At 35.1% G+C, this 27,612-nt stretch overlaps 1 long non-coding RNA gene across 1 annotated transcript in view; it reads right to left on the bottom strand.

The window, feature by feature from the left end:
* Nucleotides 1-1,514: 1,514 nt before the first annotated feature.
* Nucleotides 1,515-27,612, bottom strand: part of LOC141520198 (uncharacterized) — a 31,301-nt gene continuing 5,203 nt past the window's right edge. The window contains exons 2-3 of the long non-coding RNA XR_012477557.1: nt 4,136-4,205; nt 1,515-3,963 (exon numbers count right to left, since the gene is read on the bottom strand). This is a non-coding gene — a long non-coding RNA (uncharacterized LOC141520198). The remainder of the gene's footprint in view (nt 3,964-4,135; nt 4,206-27,612) is intronic.

A 27,612-nucleotide genomic window follows, 5' to 3' on the forward strand; every position in this document is an offset into this window, starting at 1 on the left:
TTTGATTTGTTATGTGAATTGAAAATAAAATATATTTTTTAAAAGTAAAGTGACTAGCAAGTCACTTCACATCCCTGGTCCCTCACTTCTTTTATCTGTCAAATTTGAAGCTTGAATTCAATTGAATTGAACCTCCTTACATTCTCCCCTTTAGTTCTGAAGTTGGAGCTAGGTACCTAAGTCTCTAGTAAGGACAGTGAATAAAATAAGCACTAGAATCTAAAGAAGACTTTAAGAACTAGTGTAGCTACCCTAATAGTTGTCATATAGATCAAGCCTGTGATTAGGTTAAAAAAATAGGAAATTAGGTAAAGAACTTGGGGTAAAAAAAATAAGCTACAATATCAGGTTAGTACCATATTTATTGGAGAAAATTTTTTTTCAACTATTGATTCCCTTTAACTGCTGTTCATCTCCAATGCCATTTAGCTGATGAAAAAGTTACTGCAATAGTTCAGACATGAGGTACTGAGAACCTGAATCAAGGTTGGTGACTGTGTGAGTAAATAGAAGAGGAAATATGAGAGTTTTCACAAATATAATAATAATAATAATAATAAGATCTGGCAATAGATTGAATATATGAGGGTAGGGGGAATGCAAGTGAGGGGTTATGGTGACTAAGGCACAGGCTTAGGTGACTGGAAGGATTGTGGTGTCCTCTACAATAAAGAGGAATCTAGGAATAGGGAAAATCTGAAGATGGGAAGAAAATAATTAATTCATTTTAGACTTACTAAGTTTGACCTGTCTACAGGACTTTTTTTAGCTTGAGAACCTAAGTAAGTCATTGACTCTGCTAACAATTTGTTTATGTATTGTCTCCTTCATTAAAATATAACTCTGAGGGCAGAAATAATTCCTGCCCTTTTTACCTAAGGACTGCAGGAGAAGACTCTTCCCTATAGTCTATTACTGTTTGTTAGATGCACTATTTATCCCATTATGTTTCAACCAACCATTTGAGATAAGTCTTCCATAAACATAAAGTGCCCAAAAACCAGGTCTCTCACCAACAAGACACTGTCTTAAGCCAGTGGATTTTTGCCACCTGTACTTGATCCAGGTAGATCATCAGACCTCAAGTCCCAACCCAGAATGTAGTTATTTCCTAAGCAGGATATCTTCCACTAACCTTTTATCATTTTGCAATGAGATAAAGGAACAGGTACTGAATGTGGTTTCAATTAAGTCTGTGAAGTCCAACACTCAAAAGTCTAACCTAATTTTCTCTTTTACTTGCTGTTTAGGAAAGAACAGACTAATGCTACTCTCTATTAATACATAACCTATGAGAGTAGGAGCTCAATTCCACTAATTCTTTTTTCCCCCTTTGGCTAAAAAAATCCCCCTTCATTTAACCTTGTCATTCAGATTTGTTCTCTGCAGAAATGAAATTTTCCATTCTCATCTACCAATCCCACTCTCATTCTAATCTACACTATCTTCTCCAAACATTTTGCTCTCTGGAAAACAAACTTCATCAACAAACTTCTATTCGTTTTAGGCCTCTACTTCTCACACTATTTCAATTTTATTACAAATAAATGAATCTATGTCTCTACAAAAGACAAAGCAATTCTGGTAACCCTTAGTAGTATTCCTTCCTATTATCAGGCTCTGAAGTATAGGCAGGAGATGAATGAGGCATATATCTTATCATTGTTAATTCTGGATCCCCCTTCTGCCTTTTTTACTTGATAGCTTCTTTTCCTCTAAAGTTCCCCATCTACATGTATATGTTTATTGTATATTATATATCCCCATGACCTTAAAATTATTTTCCCCCTTTCCTAGGAGTTTAGTATTTGAATTAATGTTTTTCTTTACCCCAATTCATACCCTCAGAGTTCTTGGGCAGCAAATAACATATCAACAATTCCTCGACCCTTTCTGAAGCCACACTTGCTCTCAGCAGGGTGACCATCTTCCAACTGAAAGATAAGCCTATTGAGAAGGACTCTGGCAATAATATTAGCAGCAATGACTAAAAAGAAATACACCCCCTGTGATTGTCAAAGGACAATCTATTACTTTTACCTTTATAGAGATGGATGATAGAGGCATTCTTGAATTCTTGGGGGATAAACACTTCATGCCATATAACCTGGAAAATTTCAGTCAACCTTTGGATGAGCAATGTACTCCCCCACAACCACCACCATCACCATCACCTTGTAAATCTCAGCTGGAAAAGAATTAGTCAGCTGTTTGCCACTTGAAAGGAATCTAATGGCATTCAAAAACCTCTTCTTCAATTGGAAATTCAGCTAGGGACTGATTGACTTCAACTTGAGGAAAGCAATCAATGGCTTCTACATTGACTGATGATGATCTATTAAGAACACTGTAGAAGTGTTCAGCCCATCTTGCTAGGATTATGCCCCCTCAATTAATGTGGCTCTATCAGCACTGAGTAATTGGGATGCACCATAAGTCTTTGGCCTATAAATAGCCATAAAATAACATCATAAAAGCACTTTGGATTGCTGCTATATGCATAAAACTGGATTTCATCTGCCTTCTTACTGAGCCATCTCTCCAAGGTTCACTTATACTTTACTTTTCATGAAATTAAATGCAGCCTTCTTGTTTTTATTTAGCAGATTCTATATTTCCCCCATCATTTTCATCAAGCCAGTCTTGATATTAGTGAGTGTTCTGACCCAGATAGGAAAATGCAGTATGCTATACCAGATCTCTGAAAGCTGTCCACTCGTTTTCTGCTCGACTGTTGTCAACTGTGTATTGGTTCACTTTTCCCTTCAAGTTAGCAAACAAACTGTTCCTACTCAGAAAGACACACTAATCTCTTGACATTAATTCTTCTAGTAGTCATTTTGCCTTGGGACTGTTGCTTCAGTTGAATGTGAATATTTAACTTGGAAAAGAAGAGTCTATGATCAATCCAGCACTCTGCATCACATATTATCTTTGTCACTCTCACATCCTTTCTGTCTCTTGTCCTTACAATCACATAGTCTATTGGATGCCAATGTTTGCTACAAGGGTGCATCCATGAAATTTTATTGCATTTAGGTAATAAAAAGACAGTATGTGTGATGAAAATGTCATGAGATGTACAAGTCTTCAGTAGTAGATGACCATTGCTGTTGCTGTTTCCAACTCCATTCCTTCCAAGGACTCCCTGAAATGTCTGGTAGTCTGAACCTACTCTAGATTTAAAGTCATCCAGAATTGTATATAAGCTTTTCCTCTTTTTGGTCCATTGATGATTAGGCTCTCCAAGTCTTCATCAAACTTTTCTTTGACTCATCAGGGTTTGTCATGGTGGAGCACAGGCACTAATGGTAGTGGCAAGTAGCAGTCTCATTGTCATGAGCCTGTCATTCACTCCTTTTGGGAGGCATTCAAACTTGATGACTAGATTATTTTTTATTGCAAAACCTACCCCAGTTTCACAGTGCTCCCCTTCACTGGGGCCACTCCAGAAATCAAAGGTGGAAAGTAGCACTAAAAAAGGCTCATCAGCCCTCACATCAAAGATACTAGCCTTTCTTGAACCCACTTTGAACATGATATGGTGTTTTCTGCCTGACAACTTCAGGAAAAATATCAAGAGCAGAAAAAGGGTCTGTATTCAATGCTTGTGGATCTGACCAGGGCTTTTGATATTATCAATCATGAGGATTTATGGAAAATTATGTCAAAATTTGTTTACCCAGAGAGGTTCATCAGTATTGTACATCAATTTCATGATGGCATACTTGCCTGGGTTCTGAATAATGGTTGATACTCTTGAGATTTCCTGGTCACCAATGAAGTGAAACAAGATGTATCCTCCCATGCTTTTTAGCATGATATTTTCAGCCACATATGCCTTCACTGAGGATGAATGTGACACCAAGGTCAGCTACCACAAGCAATGGTAAATTCTTCAACTTGAAAAGGCTATAAGCTAAGATCTTCTGTTTGCAGATGATTGTTCACTCACTGAAGCCTCTGAAACAGTTGCAATAAAGTATGGATCAGTTCTCTACTGCTTGTGCTAATTTTAGCCTAACAATTAATATTCAAAAAACACAGGTACTCCCTCAGTCAGTCACACCATCCATATGATGCATTGGTTACAGTAAATGAAGAAGTTCTGAGTACTGTGGACAAGTTCACTTACCTTGGCAGGATCCTTTCCACAATAAGATTGATACAGGCATGGCCAGAGCTAGCTCAGTATTTGGGAGACTCTGAAAGAAAGTGTGGGAGAGAAGAGGTATTAGACTGACAACTGAAGGTCTACAAAGCCATATGCTGACTTCATTGCTGCATGCCTGTGAAACCTGGATGGTCTACCAGTGCCACGTCAAGAAATTGAACCACTTCCATTTAAATTGTCTCAGGAAGATTCTGAAGATCACCTGGCAGAAGATACCAGACACTGAAGTCTGGTCTTGAGCTAAACTGCCAAGGATTTAAACATTACTACAGACAATGAAACTATGATGGGCTAGTCACATTATTATAACTCCAGAAGTACACTTGCCAAAAAGATCATTTTATGAAGAACTCACATGGGTAAGTGCTCACAAGGGGGTCAGAAGAAGAGATACTACCACGTCTGAAACTCTCTCTTAAGAACTTTAGAATTCATTGTATAGCACGGGTGACACTGGAACAGGTCCACCCAATATGGCATACCCTCATCAGAGAGGATGCTGTATTATATGAGAAAGGCAGAATTGAAACAGATCAAAGGTAATGTGAGATTCATAAGTTTAGAATAAGCACCCCAGGTATTTGTGTGAACTATTTTTACCCAACCTGTGGTAGAGCATTCTGAGTTCATATTGGACTGATCAATCACACTGTAATTTGCTTCAAATAGTGATATCATTTTGGGCTTCTTTGATAATGAAGGACAAGAACCAATTCATACCCTCATACCTGGGGACTTCCATAAACCCACTGATGTCCCTCCTACATTTGACTTCATAAATCAATCAGTTTGTGATATTTTAAAATATTGTGATCATCTTATAAATTGCTCTCCTGTTTCTTCTCATTTAATTCTGTATCATTTGTAAGAGTTTTCTCACATTTTCTGAATCTAGCATATTAGTCATTTCTTAAAGTGTAATAATATTTCACTTCATTAATATGCTAGTTTGTCCAGCCATCCCCCCAGTGATGGGCACAGTTTTACTTTATAAGGTTTATAAAAATCAAAAATACTTTTAAATAATTTTGCACATATGGATCCTTCCCCTGTATTAGACCTCATTAAGGTATATGATGCTATTGATAAGTCAAAGAATCAATTGTAGGATCATAGATCATTGGTCCATATTTGGAAGCAATTTCAAAAATCACCTAGTCCAATCATCTTATTTTACAGAAGAAGAAATTGAGACTAAGAAGTTTAAGGTACTTCTTGTCCAAGATCACATAGACAGAAAGTATAAGAAACAAGATTTTTCCTCAGATCATCTGAATTAAAAGCAGTGATAACTTCATTCACTGTATGCATAAACTTTTAGAATTTAACTCCCAAATGTTATCCAGAATTTCTGTACTAATTTACAATTCCATCAATAGATCATTAATGTACTTATTCTTAAAAATCTCTTCAAAAATTATAAATTTTTTCTCACCATTGTTAAACCAATGGGTATGAGGTAAAACCTTAGAGCTGTTATAATTTTCATTTTGTTAATATCTAGTCATTTGAAGCAACTTTTTAACTACTTATCTGTTGGGGAATTGATCTTGTTCTTACATATTTGAGTTAATTCCCCTATATATCTTTTATATCAGATTTTTTTCCCTGTTAACTATTCCTGCTAGTATTCTTGATTACTTCTGCATCTTGCATATCAAATATATTCCATTGATTAATTTATTTACCATTTAATCAATACTAAACAGCTTTAGGGATTGTTATTTTATAGTATAGCTTAAAATCTATTATAGCTAGCTCCTATTTCTTCATAATTTCTCTTGTTTCTTGATATTTCTTTCAACTAGATGAATTATTTTGTCTGGTTCTATACTTATTCCTTGACAGTTTTATATGGCACTAAATCTATGTTAATTTAGATAGTATTATCATGATTATTATATTGCATGGTCCCACCATAAGCAATTAATATCTCTTCAATTATATTCATATATTTTGCAATTATGTTCATATAAATTTTGAATTTGTCTTTTGTTGGATAAACTTCAGGTGGTAAATAGATAGTGAATTATTTCTGAATGAAATTTATTTTCCTTTTGCCTCTTGCTGAATTTTGCAATAAAATGGATGATGATTTGTGGGTTTATTTCTGGTGCCACTATTTTCCTGAAGTTGTAAAGAATATCAACTGATTTCTCACTGAATGTCAAGTATTCTCTAGGTAAATCATTCTAACATCTACAAATGGCAATAATTGCCTTTGTCTTTGCCTATTCTTGCAATTTTTTCCAGTGCTACTGTTTTAAATAACATTTCTTTCTCTTTTTAAAAAAATATTTATTTATTTTTCCAACTACATCCTACAATAGTTTTCAATAATCATTGCAAGGTTCTGAGTTTTACATTTTTTTCTTCCCCTCCCTTCCCTCCCTCCTCCCCCTGACAGAAAGCAATTCAATATAGTTTATTTAAAATTTCTAAAACTAAATGAGTTAATAGTAGTAACAAGAGATAGTCATATTTTACTCAATACCTTATTGAAAAGGAAAACACTCATATTTTTCCTTTTGAGATAATGCAAGGTCTTAATTTTTGATAAATAATATTTACTATATTAAAACAAGATCTATTTATTTCTATAACTTTGAGTGTTCATAAATGAGTTTGCAATCTATAAAATTTTTCTGCACCTTTTGATATATAGTAATTACATGATTTTTGTTATAAAAAAACCCATTGTTATAGTTTTTTGGGTGTAGAACCAACTTTGTATTTGGTGATAAATCAACCTGGTCATAGTTGATAATTTTTTTAATGTACTTTGATATTCTCTTTGCTAATATTTTAGTTAATATTTTTGCACTGATGGTCATTGGAGATATAAAGTTTTATTATTTTCTTTCACTTCTTAATATCTCCCTGATTGGAATATCAGGAACAAACTTGCCTCTAGATAGAGTTTAATCTGTCTGTCATTAGGCATTTATTATATCCTTATTATAGACCAGAACTTATCTCAGCACTCAAAATACAAAGAAATCCAAAAAAGAAATTTCTACCTTCAAGAATTTCATGAGTAAACAAACACAAACTGTGTATTTTGTGTATAAATACGTGTGTGTGTGTGTGTGTGTGTGTGTGTGTGTGAGAGAGAGAGAGAGAGAGAGAGAGAGAGAGAGAGAGAGAGAGAGAGAGAGAGAGAGAGAGAGAGAACAAGAAAATGAAAGAAACTCAGAGGGGAAAGAACTAGAACCTGAGAAGACCTGAAAAGACCTCCTCCAGAATATGAGATGTGAGTTGAAGTTTGAAAAAAAGGCAAGAATAAATAATAATAACAGACAGGTGTGAGGAGACAGAGTCCCCCTCTCAAGAATAGGAGACATCAAATTCAAGGCACAAAGTCAGGAAATAAAGAATATTGTTTGAGTAGCAGCAAGGAGACCTTTGTACTTATAGAATTTCTGGAGGGAAATAAAGAAGACTGGATAGACAATAAGAGACAAGATGTTCAGAATTTTAAGGTCAAGTAAAGAAATGGAGATAATAGGGAATCACTAAAGTATGGGGGGAGAGGGAGCTGAGTGGAGGATGGATGAGAATGGAGAGATTTGAGTTAAGGAGACTGTTATTTCAGTAAGCCAGACAAAAGGTGAAGAGGACTTGAACTAGGATAAAGATATGTGAATGGATAGGAAGGTATAAAGATAACAGAAAGTTAGAAATGATATGATTTGCCAATAGGTTGTTTATGATGGGTAAGTAAGAGGGAGGAATCAAGGTTGACTTCAAGGTGTGAGTCTAAGTAACTGGAGCGATAGTACTATACTTGAGAATAATAAAAAAATTCAGAAGTGGTTTGGGATGGGAAATAGACAAAATAAATTCAGTTTTTACATGTTAAGTATCAGATGCCTAAATTGGACATACAGTGTGATATGTCTAAAAGACAGTTATGAATCTGAAAGAATAGTGGTGTCTTTGACACCATAGGGAAGTTTAGAAGAGGGATGAGTTTGGGAAGGAAAACAAGCTCTGCTTTTGGACATATTGAGTTTCAAATACCCATTGGACAGCTAGTTTGAGATGTCCAAAATGCAATTGGCAATGTAAGTTTAGAACTCAGGAACAATATCAGGATTCTGGAGATAAGGATTCATCTGCATAGAGATGATAATTGAACCTATAATATCTGATGAGATCACCAAGAGAAGTAGAACAAAGAAAAAAAAGAAGAGGACTACCTTAGGGGATACCAATGATTACTATATGACACAGAAGATTCCTATAAAGGAAACTGAGAAGGAGCAGTGAGATAGGAAGAAGGAAAGCCAGGGGAGAACAGAATCATGAAAACCTAGAGAGGAGAGAGTATCTAGGAGGAGAAGGTGTTCCATAGTGTCATGTGTTTCAGAGAGGTCAAGAAGGTTGAAAATCAGTAAAGAACAAAGGAAGTAGATACTCAGGTAATTCAGTATTAGTATTTGTCAAGGCATGATCAGTAAGTGATTAACTAAAGGGACCTGGCTCTGACTCCCTAGTCTCCGGCTTGTGTTTTATCCTATATTAGATATTTGACAGTGTTCTGAAACTGGTCATGCAGAAGGTAGATCTTTTCAATGCTAGGATAACACTGTCTCCTGCTGAGCTCAGGTACATAGTGGTGGCCTGATAAATGTTGAATAGCTGACTATCAAAGCAAAAAACTGGATGGCAAGATGTATAGAACACTGACTCTAGAATCAGAAGAACCTTATGACTTCAGATACTTGCTAGCTATGTGACCCGGACAAATCACTCAAACCTGATTGCCTCCAAAACAAAAATGACACACTTTTAAGTTTATCTGTTCTATTAACATTCCCTCCATTACTTTTTTAAGCCTAGACAATCAATAAATCAAGTCCTGATTTGTAGGTTTATTGATTTCCAAGATGTAAATACTAGCATTGAAAATTTAATAATAAGCTGTTAAAAACTAAAACAAGCTTCTTCTCTGGTATATACTTATCAAGAATATAGTTCCCAAAGAGAACAGGATATATGTTCCCCATAAACTCCCACAACTCCTACAATAGTCCCCTATTAGCATTTTATAATTATCTACAAGTCAGTTGAATCAATGAAAAGGTATTTATTATAGTGTTCACTATGTGAAAACTACTCTGCTAAGGAATGTGGATATAAAAGTAAGATAGTCCTTGTCCTCAGAGAGTTTACATTCTTATGTGTAACAAAATGCACATTCAGTTACAAGTAATATGTAATGGTCCTATGGTCTTTAGGGTGGACAAAGTAAATGGTAATGCTTCTTCTTAACTGACATTTCCACTGATAAAATCATGTCAGTTTATATGATTTTGAAACCTCTGACCTAGGACTTTGATGGCAAAAATGTTCCTTTAGGGGGGAAGCTAGGTGGTGCAGTGGATAGAGCACCAGCCCTGGAGTCAGGAGTATCTGAGTTCAAATCTAGTCTCAGACATTTAATAATTACCTATCTGTGTGGCCTTAACCCCATTGCCTTGCAAAAACCTAAAGAAAAAAAAAACTAAAAAGATGTTTCTTTGGGGGGGGGGTTGAGTAGCTATGACTTCAGTAATTATATAAAGGATTGGAAGGCTATAGCTTTACATTGATTATTCCCTTTTCAATGTAGACTACACAGCCTGAACTAGAAGCAGAGTTGGAGATCTGGAAAGCAGATCTTGGGATAACGATATCTCCATTAGGCTTCATGATCATGTCATTTGAGGCAATGCTGGTGGTGATTTGAGTTGTCAATTCAATAGATATTCAGGCACAACTATAAACATACATCACAAATATTCATTAGTTGGCATATTTGTTGGTGTTGTTGTTTATATTGCTGGGCTAGTTTCAGTCATGTCCAACCCCTTGTGACCCCATTTAGGGTTTTCTTGGCAAGAATACTAAAGTAACTTGCAATTTATTTCTCGATTCATTTTACAAATGAGGAGACTCAGGCAAAAACAAACATTTAGTAACTAGCAAATGTAAAACACATTTTAAATGCATCCAGAGTCATGAGGTCTCTACATAGAACATAAAATAATAGCATGAATGATATAGCTCATATTGTAGACCACATACAAAGGATACAAAGAATTATTAGTATATAAACACCACATAATAGGGCTTCAGATATAGTGGAATTTTTAGTGCCTCCCCTCCCTTGCCCCCAAAAAGAAATAGTGATAATAACCCAATCTACTTCACTCTATTTCAAGGAATTTGGAGTAAGGTCATTATATGAAAAAATTCCCTTGACAGGAATCTTGGAGCATGACAAGGGAATTATACTTTGATCCTTAACAGAGATTTATAAGCCAAATGTATAAAACAGAGATGTTAAATTCTTAGTCAAACTCCTGAATGTGAACCAGATTGAAATGTAACTGGAAAATATTTAATAAAATAAAGAAAATATAATTCAACATAGATATTATTTTGTAGTTTTCTAAATCAATATGGGTCTTCAGGAATCTGTTTTTGTTTGAGTTTGACACCACTGGTATAATTCATCTAGGAAAGGGAAAAACAAAATGGTATATGACTGTGCTTTTAACCTCAGTGGTTTTACAGGTCAATTGGGAAACTAAAGAATATGCATAAAAAGACAAATAATACATAGTAGTTCATGTTACAAAAGTCTTAGGCAGATGTTATGACTAGAAGGGACATTAAAAGATCATCTAATGCATCTGTCAGCCACTGGGAAGGCCTGAAGTGAACCCTTTCTAAAAGATAACCATTTGCATGTATAGTCACAGAAGCATACACACACACATCAGTATGGCATTATAAATAGAGAGCTGGCCCTAATTCCAGGAAGAACTGGGTCTTGCCTCTGATGCATACTGGTTATGTGATCCTGGGCAAGATATTTAACTTTTCAGTGTTCTAAACACTTATCTAACCATAAATTTCAGAGAAGGTTCTGACCAATAATTATACAAGGAATTTCCTTACCTGGGAGTTCCCTCTCTCATTGGAATCTTAGGCTTAGTCCCATTATATACATGTGTGGAGAAGCTAAATGGCACAGTGGATTTAGTGCCAGGTCTGGAGTCAGGAATAGCAGAGATCAAATCTGGCCTCAGACACTTACTAGCTGTGTGACCTTGGGTAAGTCACTTCACCCTATTTGCTTTGATTTCTTCATGTATAAAATGAGATAGAGAAAGAAATGGCAAAGCATGCCAGGTTTGCCAAGATACCCCTCCAAAGCATGTGTATTTATTTATTTATTTTCAGCAGAAATATTCATTCAAAACATTCCATAATTCCTAATGCCATGAAGCATTCCTAAGGTCTAAGTAAGGACCTTTCTGAGAAATCCTGCCAAAAGAAGATGGTGCAAACATCATAGCTCTCCCTTTCTTTCATTTCTATAGGAGGGGAAGATATTTCTCTGTAGGCTTTGAAACACTAATGATAAGTGAATACTTTAATGCACTGTATTGTTCTTCAGTTGTGTCTGATTCTTTGTGACCTCATTTGGGGTTTTCTTGGCAATGGTTTGCCATTTCATTATCCAGCTCATTTTACAGATGTGGAACTGAGGCAAACAGTGTTAAGTGACTTTCCCAGAAACATAGCAAGGAAGTGTCTGAGATCAGATTTGAACTTGGGAAGATAGGTCTTCCTAACCCCAAGCCCAGGGATCCACTGCACCTCCTAAGAACCCTTTATAATTCACAGGAGTAAGAGTAAACATTTTAGTTCATCTTAAATATCAACTACTACACTAAGTGATCCCAGGGTATATACAAACACACACAAACACACATACATGCAAGCTTTCCTTCCAAATAAAATCATTTTAATACACATCTAGTAATGACCTTTCTCTAGTCTCTTGAATTATACCATCTCTCTTTTTGGTTCTCAAACCTCCAACAGTCTATTATTACCACCCTAAATATGTAGAAATATCTTGGGAGTAAAAGAGGCACCATCTGCTTTTTAAATTGTGCCCTAGCCCAGAGGGAGACATCTTCAACTAAATAGTTTCTACCCCAAATGAATGGAACCTGATGAAAATGGCACTAAACTATTTCCTTCTTGGTCAAAAAAAATTACCCCATGGGAATGTTGAAACTTCCATTAAATTAAATCAGAATGCTGTTTAAAAAGTACTTCTCTTTCATTCCTAACAACTCAAAACCTCACTCCCTGTTTATCAACTTAGTGATACACCCAAACTCATTGGCTTGGCATCAAATGAGATGATATATATATATATATATATATATATATATATATATATATATATATATATAAAATACCTTTCTTGAATGTTAATTATTGGTCTTATATAAAAAGCTAATCATTAATATTATAGCATAATTATAATAATATTACATATAATTATATCTTAGTAGATATTATAAATGTTATCCTATAATTCAAGGCTTTCCACAAGATGGTCCTTGCCATTTGGTCAAGTCTTATCCCCTACTCTGCATTCTAGCTAACCAAGAATTTTTACTATTTCTATTAAAGGTGCCATATTTCCCACCTCCCCTGCATGGCTTCCTCTCCCTAAAAATGCCCTACCTCTTCATCTTTAAGACCTAAATAGCCTTCAAAACTAAAAACAAAAGTAGCCTCTTCCATGTTTTACTCAGTCCATCCAACCAGCAGCAACCTCTCTCTCTGCCTCCTCTCACCATTTTATTTGTACCACTCTTTCACAACTTTTAATCATCTTTTCTTTCTACTACCGTTATTTGTCTTAATTTCCTAAAGGGAAATTTTTGTCATTTTTTTCTTTGATTACCCTATTGGATTTTGTAGCCATTCAATGAGTAGGTAGGTGGTATAGCAGATAGAGCACTGGGCTTGGAATAAGGAAGATTCATCTTCACGAGTTCAATCTGGCCTAATATACTTACTACCCGTGTGACCCATGTCAAGTCATTTACTCCTGTTTGCCTCAGTTTCCTGATGTATAAAATGAGCTGGAGAAGGAAATAGCAAACCATTCTAGTATCTTTGCTAAGAAAATCCCAGAGTCACAAACAGTTAAACATAATTGTTAAATTGATAAACAAACAACGTTATTAATTTGATTATTATTCAATCAACAAATACTAATTTATGATCTACTACTCAAGCCATCCTGCCAGGTTTATGGAAAATCCAAAGAAAAATAATGCACTCAAAAAGCTTTTACTTTATTTGAGGAGAGGTAAAATAAAAAGGAATCAAAATAATAAAAGACAATTTCTGATAGATTAGGAACTGGGCCTAATTAATTAGTAGAGAGATCCTCCAATAAGGAACACTCTCTATCAACATAGGCTGTTACCTTCTCTGTAATTCACATTATGGGAGAGTGTCCAAGGATATTGAAAGTGTAAGTGCCAGAATGTTTGAACTTGAATTTGAAATTTGAAACACAATTTTTGCTGACTTTATCCTTTATCCTTTGAGCAATTCTCAAAGTACAGGCTACATATCCCCCAAAGTCCCTGAGGTCCTTTCATATGGTCTATGAAGTTGAAACTATTTTCATAATAAAAATATTAAGAAATGGTTTGCTTATTAAAATACATCTCCCCTTTACAACTACATGTCTTTACAAGAACAGATTTTCTTTGTTTCCTTCAATCAAAACAACACATAACAATTGAATACAGAACTATAAATGAGAATCTAGCTGACTTCTATTAAACCTAACATTAAAGAAATTTGCAAAAATGTGGAAAATACTGGCACTTATATTACCTAAATGTTTCTTGTTTTAGGAAATATAGTTATTTTCCATAAAAAAATCTTCATTTTTTTAGGGGCAGCTAGGTGGTACAGTGGATAAAGCACCAGCCCTGAAGTCAGGAGTACCTGGGTTCAAATCAGGTCTCAGACACTTAATAATTACCTAGCTGTGTGGCCTTGGGCAAGTCACTTAACCCCCTTTGCCTTGCAAAAAAAATCTTTATTTTTTAAACATATAATGGGTTTTTTCTTGTTATTGTATGTGAATTTTTTTTAATTTGGCATTTGTGATTTCATATAAGGTAAATATAACCATAATGTGCTGGCAATTATCTAATAACCAGCTCTGTGTACAATTCAATTATAGCTAGCAATAAGTTTAATCTGCATTATTAACATTTTTCTATCAATTTCTTATGTCTAGAGAGTCGATAAAATATAAATCAAGTCCTTCTGGATTCAGAGGTGTAAATGCTCATGTTGAAAATTTAACAATTCACTCCTGTCAATTCTGGCTGTCTCTAAAATTGCCCTGGATATAACCCAAATAAACAAAAGCTCTTTGGGCTCATCAATAATTTTCAAAAATTGTTATTTAATTTTTTAATTTATGAACTGAACTAAAGCATTTCCATAACAGTTTAATAAAAAAAAGATAATTGCATCTGAAACTGCAAATCAATTACATAAAACTTGCTATTCCTTTTAAATATATAATAATACTATATAAATTTTTTCCATTTTTTCTTCCTTCCTCCACCCCCAGATCAGTACTATTAGACACAAATATGTATACATTTGAAATCATTCTAAACATCTATTTATTATTTGAAGGAACAAGCCATATATCTGTTTAAGGGTGTAAAGGAATCCTAAAACCGAAAAGTTTGAGAACTAACTCACACTGCTTTTGAAAAAAACTATGAAATGATAGTAATTTCTCTAGGAGTTCATAGCACAGATTTCAAGATGTGTTCATGAATTGATTAGTACATAAACTGGACCTTGAAAGATTCAGAGAGGACAGAGTTCAGAGCATAGGCAAGGACAATGGCTATGGCATGGATGGGCTATAATGAGGTTTGTTCACAGAATCATGAGTAAACAAGAATGTGGACATTCATTATCATATTTACCTAAAGGATTATTTAGTCTGAGGTATAGCCCAATATAGTGAAATGAGTGTTGAACTTAAAACTTTGAATTCTCATTCTTTCCCCTTATCATCTAGGCAAAGTAGGGGGGATGGCTTTTCTGGGCCTCCATTTGTTTACACATAAAATATGGAAATAATTTTTCTCTACCATCTCAGAGTGCTGTTATGGGATTCAGGTGAGAGTAAATATCTTAAAATGTCTTATAAATCATAAAATGCATGTTGTTATTATCAATTGGTCCATCTCCCTCATTTCATTAGTGAGAAAACTAAGGTCCAGAGCAGGCAAGTCATTTATTCAAGACTTTGTTCTACGTTAGAGAAAGCATTAGCTTTAGATAGAGAACCTAGCTTGCTTAAAATAAATGGTCCTCACTTGCTTCATCTGTAAAATTGGGGGGGGGGGGGTTGAAATTGGACTAGATGTCCACTAAGGTTCATCCAAGTTCTATTTGTATGATTCTATGATTCATAATAGTGTTAGGACTATTCAACTGGGAGCTTCTTTTTTAATAATAATTAATTAATTAATTTCCAGCCATATACACATGCATATTTCCAAGTTACAAAATTTCCCTTTACCCTCCCTTCCCACTCCCCTCCCCTCAGCAAGGAACAGTCATTTTACATGCATTTTACGTACATATTTTGACCAATGATTTGCCCAGCATCACATAGATCAGGGCTATCCAAAAATACAGCCCATGGGCTACGTGCAGCCTACAGTGCAATTTTATGTGGCCTGTCTCTGGATTTTTAACTTCTTAGAAAGTGGGGAAATGTGCATCATAAATATGACAGGCAAAGGCAGGAAGTATGAAAGCAAACACAAAATAACAAAGAGACAACACAACAGTATAAAGGCAGGAGCATAATAACTAGTCTGCATCATATAGACAAAACACATCCCACAGATTGACTGAAAATTCTGGGTGATATGTTCCATCCATAATACTGCTTAAAAACACCAAAGAAAATTAACATCAATGAGATTATTTATTAGGGATAAACTTAGAAAATCTAACATGCATTCCATGCAAATTATTATTTTGGGTTTTTTGCTCATGAATTGGGGCTGTTTAATTTGTCTTTTTTCTAGCTTTTTTTTTAGTTTATTGATCTACTCTTTCTCTATTTTATTCATATAGGCATTTAGAGATATAAAGTTTCCCCTCAAAACTGCCTCGGCTGCATCCCATAAATTTTGATATGATGTATCATTATTATCATTTTCTTGGATAAAATTATTGATTATTTCTATTATTTGCTGTTTATTCCACCTATTATCTAAGATAAAGTCATTTCATTTCTAATTAGTTCTTACTTTGTCTTTCTCTGGTCCTTTATTACATGTAATTTTTGTTGCATCATATTCTGAGAAGTGTACATTTATTATTTCTGCCTTTCAGCATTTGATTATAAGGTTTTTGCACCCTAGTACATGGTCACTTTTGGTGACGATGCCATGTACTGCCAAGAAAAAAGTATATTCTTTTCTATCCCCTTTAAGTTTTCTCCAAAGGTCTATCACATCTAAGTTTTCTAAGATTTCATTCACTGATTGGGAGCTTCTTACTAGCAAGGGACCATATTTTATTTATTTTTATATCTCTTCAACACCTAATACAGTGTATTTGTATACAGCAAGTGCTTAATAAATATCCCTAGAATTTTTTCTGAATGAATGAATGACTAAAATTTTCTGACTCCCCACCCATGGTTCTTTCCACTACATTGTTCCCTCCAAATTTGATTAGAGCAAAGAATTCCATTGTAAGAAATTATTGAAAGAGAAAGATGGTTAAGGCAAAAGTATGCCATTATAGGGGGTATACCGTGAAAGATTACAAGGATAAGCAAGCTACAGGATAGATTTTATCTTGTAGTTAGAGGAAGGCATTGAAGATCTAGGAAGAAAGTAATAACATGAAAGTCATCTTTTTTTTTTTTTGGCAAGGCAATGAGGTTACGTGACTTGCCCAAGGCCACACAGCTAGGTAATTATTAAGTGTCTGAAGTAGGATTTGAACTAAAGTACTCCTGACTGCAGGGCCAGTTCTCTATCCACTACACCACCTAGCTGCCCCCAAAAGTAGCCTTTTAAGTAGGCAGCTAGGTAGTACAATAGAGTATGGGCATGAGTTAGGAAGAGTTGAGTTCAAATGCTGCCTCAGATACTTACTAGCCCTGTGACCCTGGACAAGTCACTTAATCCTGTTTGCTTCAGGTTCCTCTTCTGAAAAACTTGCTGGAGAATGAAATGGTAAATCACTCCCACATCTCTATAAAGAAAATTGCAAATTGGATCACAAAGAATTTGACATGACTGAACAACAACAAAGCATTTTAAGGTCTTCAATGTGATTGATCTGTCCAGAGGACTGAAGAGAAGGGAGAAGGGGTATGGAGATATAAGGATGTTATTACAATACTGCAGATATAAGTTATTTAGGGACAGGAATATGGTAACAATGGTAATAAGAAGAAGGGTTACTTATATAAGAGAAACTGTGACCTCCAAAATTCCTTATAGAAGAAAAATTATTCCTGACTGTATCTGTCTAAGGAGGAAGCAGTTCAGTTCTTACATCTCTTCATAAGAGTGAATGAACAAGCTCCAGGTTATGGGTCAGATCCTTAGCTTCATTCCACAGTCAGAGAATCACAGAATTTGGGTTGAAAGGGTCCTTTGAGGATGTCAACTTCCACCCCTTTATTTTACATAAAAGAAAACTGACTTGGTTAGAGAATCACACAATTGCCAGATGTTTAAGGTAATATTTGATTTCAGGGCTTCCTGAATCCAAGATTAGAGCTCTCTTCTAAGTGTCTCTAATTGCCTGCCTTACACCCCCTCCTTTGCTCTCCCCTACCCCACTGCAACACAAACAAGAACAACTACAACATGCTGCATTATTGAAAGAAAGTTCTTTGGTCAAGAGAAAGAGCCCAATGTGCAGATTGTCACACATCAATATGTTGATTTGCGGTAGCCTTCCCAGAGATGGGGAGTAAGCAGATTGCTCACAGCTAAGTGAAAATGGAAAATGGGGTTCTAGACAGTAAAAGAATTGTCATCAGCACCAGAGAACCCAGATCACAGAATAAGAGTGTTGAAAACATAGCAGCATCTGAGTGTGATTTGTGCTGGGCAGGGGCCAAGATGTATTAGGGTTAGTTTGTGAAAGCATAGAAATTTTATATGAGACTGGAGGTGCTGGCCTAAGATAAAAGTTGAGGGGTGGGAATAGGAAGTCAGTATTGCAAAATGAAACTGAGCTGGAAAGGACTTAATTTGGGTCTTTGACTGGGAGAGGTATGAATGCAGGCTGCAGGAGTAGGTAATTAGGATGAGGGGAATACCCTCAGTATTATAAAAAACATCGACTAAAATGTTCCTAAATATTCAGCTTTTTATAAAGTCACTGTATTACCAGTCTTAAATCATTCTTTCTCTCTTTCTCAGTTCCTGATCATTTCCATCCATTGTTCCCTTTGTCTTCAATTCTCAAAAGCCCTCTGATCTTCCCAAAGAATTTCCTCTAGCTTTTCATTCATTCCTTTAGCCTCCTCCCTCGTACTGCTCCTTTCTCTAAATCTCCCCTTGAAACACATATAGATACATACACACACTCCATAATATGGAACTGAAGTACTTGTATTATTTATTAAAGTTATTCAATACATTTTTTATTCCTTAGTCTGAATTTCAAATGTAGGAGAACTAAATATTTTATATTTCTCTCTTGGAGGAAAAAAAAACTTAACCATAGCAGTGAATTATTTTTCTTTTTCATATAACCTTTGATTTTTTTCCTGGGTTGGAAATTTTTAATTAGAGAGTAAAAAACAATTCCATCCCTACAGTGAAGTTCTCAGAGGACTTTACTATGTGAGATTTGGGGGAAGAATAACAATTTTACTGAATAGGGTGATGTCCTGTACACATTGTGTTAAGAGAAATAAAGCCTACTGATAGTTGTATAGGAATTTGGTGACCCCCCCCAAAATCAAACAAAAAAAAACACGTCAACCTGTACTTTCCTCCAAACTAGCATCCTAGGACTTTTTTGTAATGTAATGGAAACAAATTTATTGCAATAAAATTTAGGGACACAGTCAGATGGCTCTTGGTCTCAAGAACATGTGTACTAATTGGTAATTCTAATTGGGTTGCTGTGCACTATGTTTTCCACGTCCTGGTTTCATTCTATTGTGGTAGGTCTGTACCCTCCCTAAAGACTACTAAATTTGGCCTGTATAAGGAGTGTACTGAATGGTCTTTGGGGACTTTTTATATGACATTTAAGAAAATATTAATAACTGTGATGTTACATGCTTGAGCCCCACTATGACTATGACCCTAGAGAAGAGTTAAGAATAGGGGATATGACAAATATACCCAAGCTAATTTGTTGAGAACAGCAAATATTGAACTGGGGAAGAGTATAACAATGCATATAGAGTATTGTCCCTGCTTTTGGCCAAGCAAAGGCAGTCCTTGAGCTCTTTGGGGATAACAAAATCTATGCCTTCTGCAAGCTGGCCCTGCTGGTGACTCAGAAATAAAGAAGTCAAATGTTTTGGTGATAAGAAGCCATTTCTATAATTGGCATTGAACATGAGGAGTCAATGATTCAGCAGACCTTTAAAAGGAGGAATCTGCTCTCAGTTGTCTCCCTTTTTCCCTGCTGCAGATCCTATCAGGATTCCTTAGGGCATTCTCATGATGGAGGATGAAAGAAGTCATCTTTCTTCCACAGCTTTCCTTCCACCTCCCATGCAACAATTCAAGAAGGGGGACTCGGTGGGTTAGTGGTGTCCAGACTTGTGAAGCAACTTGTGAGTTCAAGAGGTCCAGAGATGCTAAATTCATTAGTTTCAGATGACTGATAGAAAACACTATATATTAACTGAAGAATAAGCCCAGTTCTTGACCTGACTAGCTAAAAGAAAGTTATCTTTTTTAATAATTTTTTTTAAAAAATTATTTATTTAAGGCAATGGGGTTAAGTGACTTGCTCAAGGTCACAAAGCAAGGCAATTATTAAGTGTCTGAGGTCAAATTCAAACTCAGGTCCTCCTGAATTCAGGGCTGGTGCTCTGTTCACTGCACCACCTAGCTGCCCCAAGGAAATTTATCTTGAGGGGAATAGTACAGAGTGAAGTGCAATGTAAAATGTTTAGACTCTATATTGAAGTTTTAAAAAAAGGAAAAAATGGAAAGTAGAATAGTAATTAATATTGTTTGAGGTTTGTGTTGGTATTATTTTTTCTTTCTGTAAATGTATGCTTGTAAAAGACTTTTTTTTGGTTAAGCACCCTTTTTTGTGTAGGAAATAAATACCAGTACATTACTTGATTTATATCATATATTAATACTTGAATGGAGAAGACTAAAAGTATGAGTCAAAAATCTAGGCTTTAATTAATCTTTTTTTTTTTTACTAATGAGGAGGGAGAGAAAGAGTAAAAGAATAAAATGAGGAAAGGAATGCAAGTTATAGCATCGACTTCATCTAGCTGAGTAGGATCCTCTTGTTGAACCTGGCCTGGTCCCCTATATGCATGGGTCTAAAACAGAGGTTTCAATTCAGAAGGAGAGGGTGTAGCACCCCAGTTCTTAAAGTCCAAGACCCTTAATGTATATAAATACCAACAAATGGAATTCAATCCTCTATAATGGCAGTTGCCTAATGAAAGACTCTTGACCCTTCATTCCATACATAGGAATAATCTGTCTTCACAATGATCCTGTTAACTTTTTTTCATATATTTATGGCTTAGATTAAAAGAATTTTAAAGCAACAAATTACTGTCCCACATCACTGATCACTTTCACCTATAAACAAATAAAAAAAGAGTGTTCATCATTCTTCTCTACCATCTACTCATTTCCCCATCCATTGTAATGTGACTTCTGACTCCAATATGCTACTGAAATTGGTTTCTCAATGATGCCTGTTTTCTATGTGATTTTGGCAAGTGCATCATTTAAGAAAACTGGACTTGATGGCCTTGGAAGCTCTAGATCTATAATCCTATGAATGTAATCATGGAATCTTAATTGCTGAATCCAGTGGTTTCATTTTTCATTCTTTTTTACCCTTCTAAGCTTGGCCACTTCCTTCTCATGGATGATTAAAATAGTTTCCTAACTGGTTTCTAATTTTTGATTGAACTGCTACAAATTTATGTTATCTAATTTCACTTGGGTCCTTATTGCAGCAAGGCAGTCCTTTGATTGCTCCTTAATCTCTCCACAGAAACTATTCTAAACTTCTCTTCTATCTCATATCCCTAACCCCTTACTTTCTCTTGCAGCTAATCTTACTGAAACAATTAGCCCTTTCCATGTGAGCTCCCTTTTCTCTTCTTACTTTCTTCTCACCCCTCCTTTCCTCCAGATTCTCCTTACTCAGGACAATCCCTTCTCAGTTTCTCCAGAAGATTCCCTCCTTAATCATAATCTTTCTCCCTGTAATCTTTATTCTTTCCCATTCACTGTTTCCTTCAGTATTGCCTTTAAACATATATAAGCCTCTCCTGCTTAAAAACCCTTCACTAGAATTTTCCATGACATAAAGTAATAATCCTCTATCTTGTCTCATTTTCTCAGCTATTTTCATTGTCTCCCATTCCTTTCCTCTCATAAACTCTTTCCCAGTCAGCAAACACTTTATTAAGGATTTACTATGTGTCAGTCACTATACTAAGAGCAAGAGATGCAAAAAATGACAAATACAGTTTCTTCCTTGAAGGAACTCACATTCTAATAAAGAATTATAGGTAGCCCAGATAACTCAAGAAACTGATTTTTTAAGCTAATAGATCCTTGGTGACCACTTACACATGCCCTGCAAATGACTGTTCCTGAAATGTGATAATTTGCATAAGTGCCTATTTTCATCACATTAGTACCTATACCTGCAGCTGTTAGATAGCTATTTGCAACCTTTTGAGAAATCATTTCCTTACAGATGGCCCCAACATCTGCACCTTAAGGAGGTATGATAATCTCTGAGGGTCACACTTGTTCTCATAGGGGGATGGTTCAGTGCCATACATAACTACATTCCCTGTAATGTGTAATTTTGCCTATTCTTGACCTTATTACTTGTTTTCTTGAATCTGTTATGCAATTCCAGTTCTAAGTCCCCTATTTCCTTCCCTGATTTCAATTTATCCATCTTGAGTCTAATACAAAAGAATGCCTTATGTGTTTTTTCTCTTCCCAGTGCTTCCCACTTTGCAATGTGAAATCAGTCCCAAAGGGAAAAGGGGGGGGGGATTATGAGATTTTTAAACCAGAGAAGGTTGGCACCATAATATAATTGTCAACAAATTGATTGCTGAAGCATCAATATAGCATGTGGATTCTCATTTTATGGGACTCTTCCCAGAACAAAAGGCAAGAAAGAAAAGAGTATCCATAAGTTTTTGCTGAACAATTTCAAATTTTGCAGAGAGGTCAAAAAAGCTGAGGATTCAGAAAAGACCATTTGATTTGACAATTAAGAGAGCACCGATAACTTTTCAGAGAGCAGTTTCAATTGGATAATAAAGTTGGAAACCACTTTACCAAATGATTAGAAGAGACCAGGAGGAAAAACTTTTCAAGGAGTTTACCTAAAGAAGAGAGGGGAGATATAGGATGATAGCTTTATAGGATGATGTTGTGAAGATAATCAAATCCAGTGAGGGTTTTTTTTAAGAATAAGGTAGACACAAGCATGTTTGTAGACAGCAAGGAAGAAATAAATGGTTAGGGAGAGATTGAAATAAGCAAGGGAGTGAGCAAGACAGAGGGGAAATCTATTGAAGATGGAAGGCAGTGAGATCAAGAGTGAATGCAAAGGGGTATGCCTTGGCAAAGAGCAGGAGAATTTCTTTATCTGAGAATAGAGTGAAAAAGGAAATAGGAAAATGTCTGAATGATATAAAATGAAGAAAAGGGAAGAAGGGAAGCAAGTTTCCCTTGTGTACTTAACTGAGAGGATAGGAGGCAGTGTGCCACAGCACAATTGAACAGAGACAGGGTTAAAATTGCCAGAATGGAAGATGTGGAAGTAAATGGATTAGAGAGGAAAAGAATGTTTTTTTCTTATGGCAAGAAGACCAGTTGAAATCAGCTAATATAAATTTGAATTAGATCCAATCAGCACAGTTTTGGGATTTCCTTCATTTTTGTTTATCAGCACATAAACAGGAAATAGATAGTGTGAATATCTGTACTTTGTCAAATCATAATCAGAGATAGAAAAAGGGATAAACAATTAGAGTGTAAAATATAGGGAAGGAAGTAGATGTGGCCAAAACAGGAACAATGGCCAGGGAAATACCTGAGAGATGGAGAAAATGGAGGTCACATGAAGATCAAAGAATAGAATTAGTTGTAAGGCAGAGGGAACAATTGAATGATAAAAGATTATATAAATGAATTTTGGAGTTCACAAAAAGGAATTAGAAGATTTATGATGGCAAAACCATCTATATTTGTAGTTGAGATGAAGTGGAACAGGTCAATGGTTTGAGGAATTGGGAAGTTAAAATATTTGAGGAAGTATCAATAAGTGGCCTGAAGTTCCAATGTAAGAGTAAGAGACTGGAAGAAAAGACCACAAACAAATCACTTAAATCACTGAAGAAAGATAATAGATAATGTCCTAGTTAATAGATAACAGTCATGAACCTCATAGAAGGAGAGTTTGCTTACTGAAGATGGTAGAGGAAGATTCTAAAAGTAGTAATGGGGAATGAGGATTCCTCTACCACTACAACCGATTATTTGGTGGAGAGAATGCTCAAAAGAATTACTGGAAAGTGTATTGGTAAGGGTGGTGAGGGAAGTTACCATCAGAAATGAGCCTGGTCTCTAACCTTATCACTCAGCTGAAATCAGTCCCTCCAAAATTAGCAGTGATATAATTGCCATATCTGTTATCTATTTCTCACTCCTCATCTTGACCTTTCCATTTCATTTGATGTTGATGACTCTCTTTTTCGGCAATGTTTTTTCTGCCTGAATTTTAATAATATTTATCTATCCTGGTTTTTCTCTTAAAGGTCTGATCATTGTTTCTCAGTTACATTTGATGGAACATCAATCATGTCCTGCCCCCTCACTGTGAGTGTTCCCCAAGACTTTGTGCTAGGTCTTCTCTTTTCTCTCCACATTCTCTTTTTTGGTTACCTCATCCATTCTTAAATGTTTAATTATATTCTCTATGTAGATGGCTCAAAGATATAGATCTCCAATCCCAGTCTCTCTTAGTTCCAGTCATATCATCAACTATACATACAATATTTCAAACTGTGTGATATCTCAGAGATATACCAAACTCACCATGTTTAAAACACAATTCATTATCTTTCCCTCCCCCAAATCCTCTCTTCCAAACATCCTTATTTCTGTTGAAGAAGTCAGCATTCTTCCCATCTCCCAGGTTGTAACATAATCTTGCTTATTTGCAAAATCTTGTTGTTTTATATTGTGTGATGATCACCTATGAGAGACTTAGCTCTTCTCAGCTATCCAATGATTAAAAACAATTCTAAAAGACCTGTGATGGAAAATGTCATTCACAACCAGAGAAAGAATTATGGAGTCTGAGTGCAGATCAAAGTTTATTATTTCAACTTTACTTTAAATTTATTTTTTGCCTTTCTTTCTCATATTTCTTACTTCTATTCTGATTATTTTTGTTTTGTTTTGTTTTTTAGGGTTTTTTGAAAGGCAAATGGGGTTAAGTGGCTTGCCCAAGGCCATACAGCTAGGTAATTATTAAGTGTTTGAGGTCAGATTTGAACTTAGCTGGTGCTCTATCCACTGCACCACCTAGCCACCCCTGTTCTGATTATTTTTTTCAGAACATGATTATAATGTATAACCAATATCAGATTGCTTGTTGTACTGGGGAGTACAATATACAAAAATGAATGTTGAAAATTATATATAATTGGGGGGACAATAAAATAATATTAGGGTTAAAAATTCTTGTCTTTTTACTTCCCTTAAAATCTGCTGAGTCTGATTCATTTTCTCTGTTTACACAATTACCATCTCAGTTTAGAATTTTTATCACTTCTCACCTACTCTATTACAATGGCTTTCTAATCTGAATCACCAAGTTAATTCCCAGTTGAATTCATCCTTCACCCAGTTTCTAAATTGATTTTCATTATAGATCTAACCATATTATCCCTCTACTCAATAAACTGTACTGACTCTATTGCCTCTAAGATATATCGCATGTTCCAAAAGTTTCAGTGAAATTTTAAGTTACTAAAGATTAATGAAGCTTAATAAGGTTTAAAAACTTAAAACTTCATGAAATCATTTGAGGCATCATGTATAAATTACCCTGCCTGACATTTGAAATTCCTTATAACCTGGCTTCAACTCTTTTTTTTTTCCCTAGCTTCATCAAACATTACTCTCCTCTTTTCATGATATGACCCAGCCAAACTGAAACATTTTCCAAAATTTTGAAAGGTTCCCTGTTGCTTCTATGCTAAAATACAGACCATTTGGATTAGAGTTTGTGGACTTGCACAAAATGATCTTTTTTCAATCTTATCTCCTTGATGGACTTTACATTCTAATCAACTTGGATTAACATTTGAATGTTGACTCTCCATTTCCCACTTCTATGTACATGTACCACTTTCTTGGAATGCCCTCCTTTCTCTTTCCTGTCTTTTAGAATTCTTTCAAGGCTCAGCTCAAATGCCATCTCCTCCATGAAGTCTTCACTGAATCTCACAACTAAAAGTGCTCTTTCCTTTTAAATTTACCTTAAACACTTAGTCCTTTCAAGTCCCGTCCCATATTATTTATTCTGTGTACATCTCTCCTGGAGAATATAATTTATTTTAAAGCAAGGAAGACTTTTGGTTTTTATCTTTACCCCTAGAATTTAATGTACTGCCTTTTTCTCCTTAAATTAGAACTTAAGAAATGGGGGGATTTTTGGTTAATTTAACTGAAGAATATCTCCTGGCAAAATGCAAATATTGGTATATCAAGGATCTTTTCCTTATTACTTCTGTTCTTTGATTTCATGGAAAGACAAGTTTTTCTCTTAATGATTCTTATTTGGATTCAATAACCTTGTTGATTTATGAGTGAAAAAAGTTCTAAGGCACTCTTCCAAATAATACACATCCAGGAAATAGGAATTGGTTGAGTCTCAAGGTAATTCATTGTTTTCAATTCCTTCATTTGGAAGGAACATTGCCTTGTTCATGCTGCCCTTTATCAACTAACTCATGCCTTCTGTGATACCTCTTACTTTGATGCAACAAGCTTTCAGAGCCAGCATGTTCCTTGGCAAGCTGAGCTTTCTGGCACAGTTTAACATCTTTGTAGCTTTCCCACTGAAATGGGAAATGGCCTAATTAGCTTAATGAAGCCAAGTACATCTTATTCAGCATTCTAGCCTTCTGTGATATCTTGTTGCTTTTCATCCTGTCTTCCTGAATATCTGTTGGGAGTATCTAGTAGTATAGAAAGAGATTTTCCATGTTGTGTTCTATTCCAAAACTATTTTGTGTTGTGTGTGTGTGTGTGTGTGTATGTATATATATATATATATATATATATATATATATATATATATATTTCTTTGTCAGTGTCAATACATCCATCTCTGCAATGGAGGATGCTTATTGACACCTTCATTTAAAAATGTGACAATTTTCTAGGCAGTGGGTATGAAGATGACAACATTACTTAGGGAAACTAAGTTTTGCTGCTAAATAATCACATTACTTCAGGAATCAATGAATTCATAGCTATATGTATTCAAGCACAAATTGAATGGTCATTTGTCACTAATGCTGAAAGATGCTCTTCTGCACTTTGCATGAATTAATTACCTTTAGGTCTGATATAAATTGAGTGCTCTGTGATTTTATCACACATTCACATGTTTTGCTTCTACTTTTCCACCTCTCAAAACTAAGAAGGAAATAAGGCATAAAAAAATTATAATTTGAAATGTTGGTATGAAATAATAGAGCCAATTTTTCAAAAATTCATTAAAAAATCAAATCGATTAAAAGTACTTCATATATTGTCTTTTAAAAATAGTCTTCTACAATTCCGACACATTACTCCTTTGTTATTGGGATTTCAAATGGAAAATGCCAGTTGGTCCCTAAAAGGAATAAAACCAGTGGTATGCTAAAGCTGACTAACTGGGTCACAAAAGCCCAATGTTAAATTTTCAGCATGAGACTTTACACATAGGAAATTGGTAAACTACAGACTAAGGTTTGATTTGTTGTTTTGTTGATTGTCTTTACTTAAAATTGGTGGGGAAAATATTGATAATGCTGATTGAATTTAAAAGCATGTTGAGTATTTTTTTCTGGAGATTCAGTTGTTATTCATTTATTAGCACACTCCTGAATATAACTGACTTTTCAGAAAATGTTAATATTATCACATATACTAAGAAGGTTTTTTAAAATAGGGAATTTATACTATCCTCCTATTACTACAGTTTTTTTGTTAGTTCCCTTTTTATAGTTTATCTGATAAACTTCTGAAATCGACCTAAGCATTCATACTCAT

Source organism: Macrotis lagotis, chromosome 1 (genome assembly GCF_037893015.1).
Source record: "Macrotis lagotis isolate mMagLag1 chromosome 1, bilby.v1.9.chrom.fasta, whole genome shotgun sequence".
Lineage (NCBI taxonomy): Eukaryota > Metazoa > Chordata > Mammalia > Peramelemorphia > Peramelidae > Macrotis > Macrotis lagotis.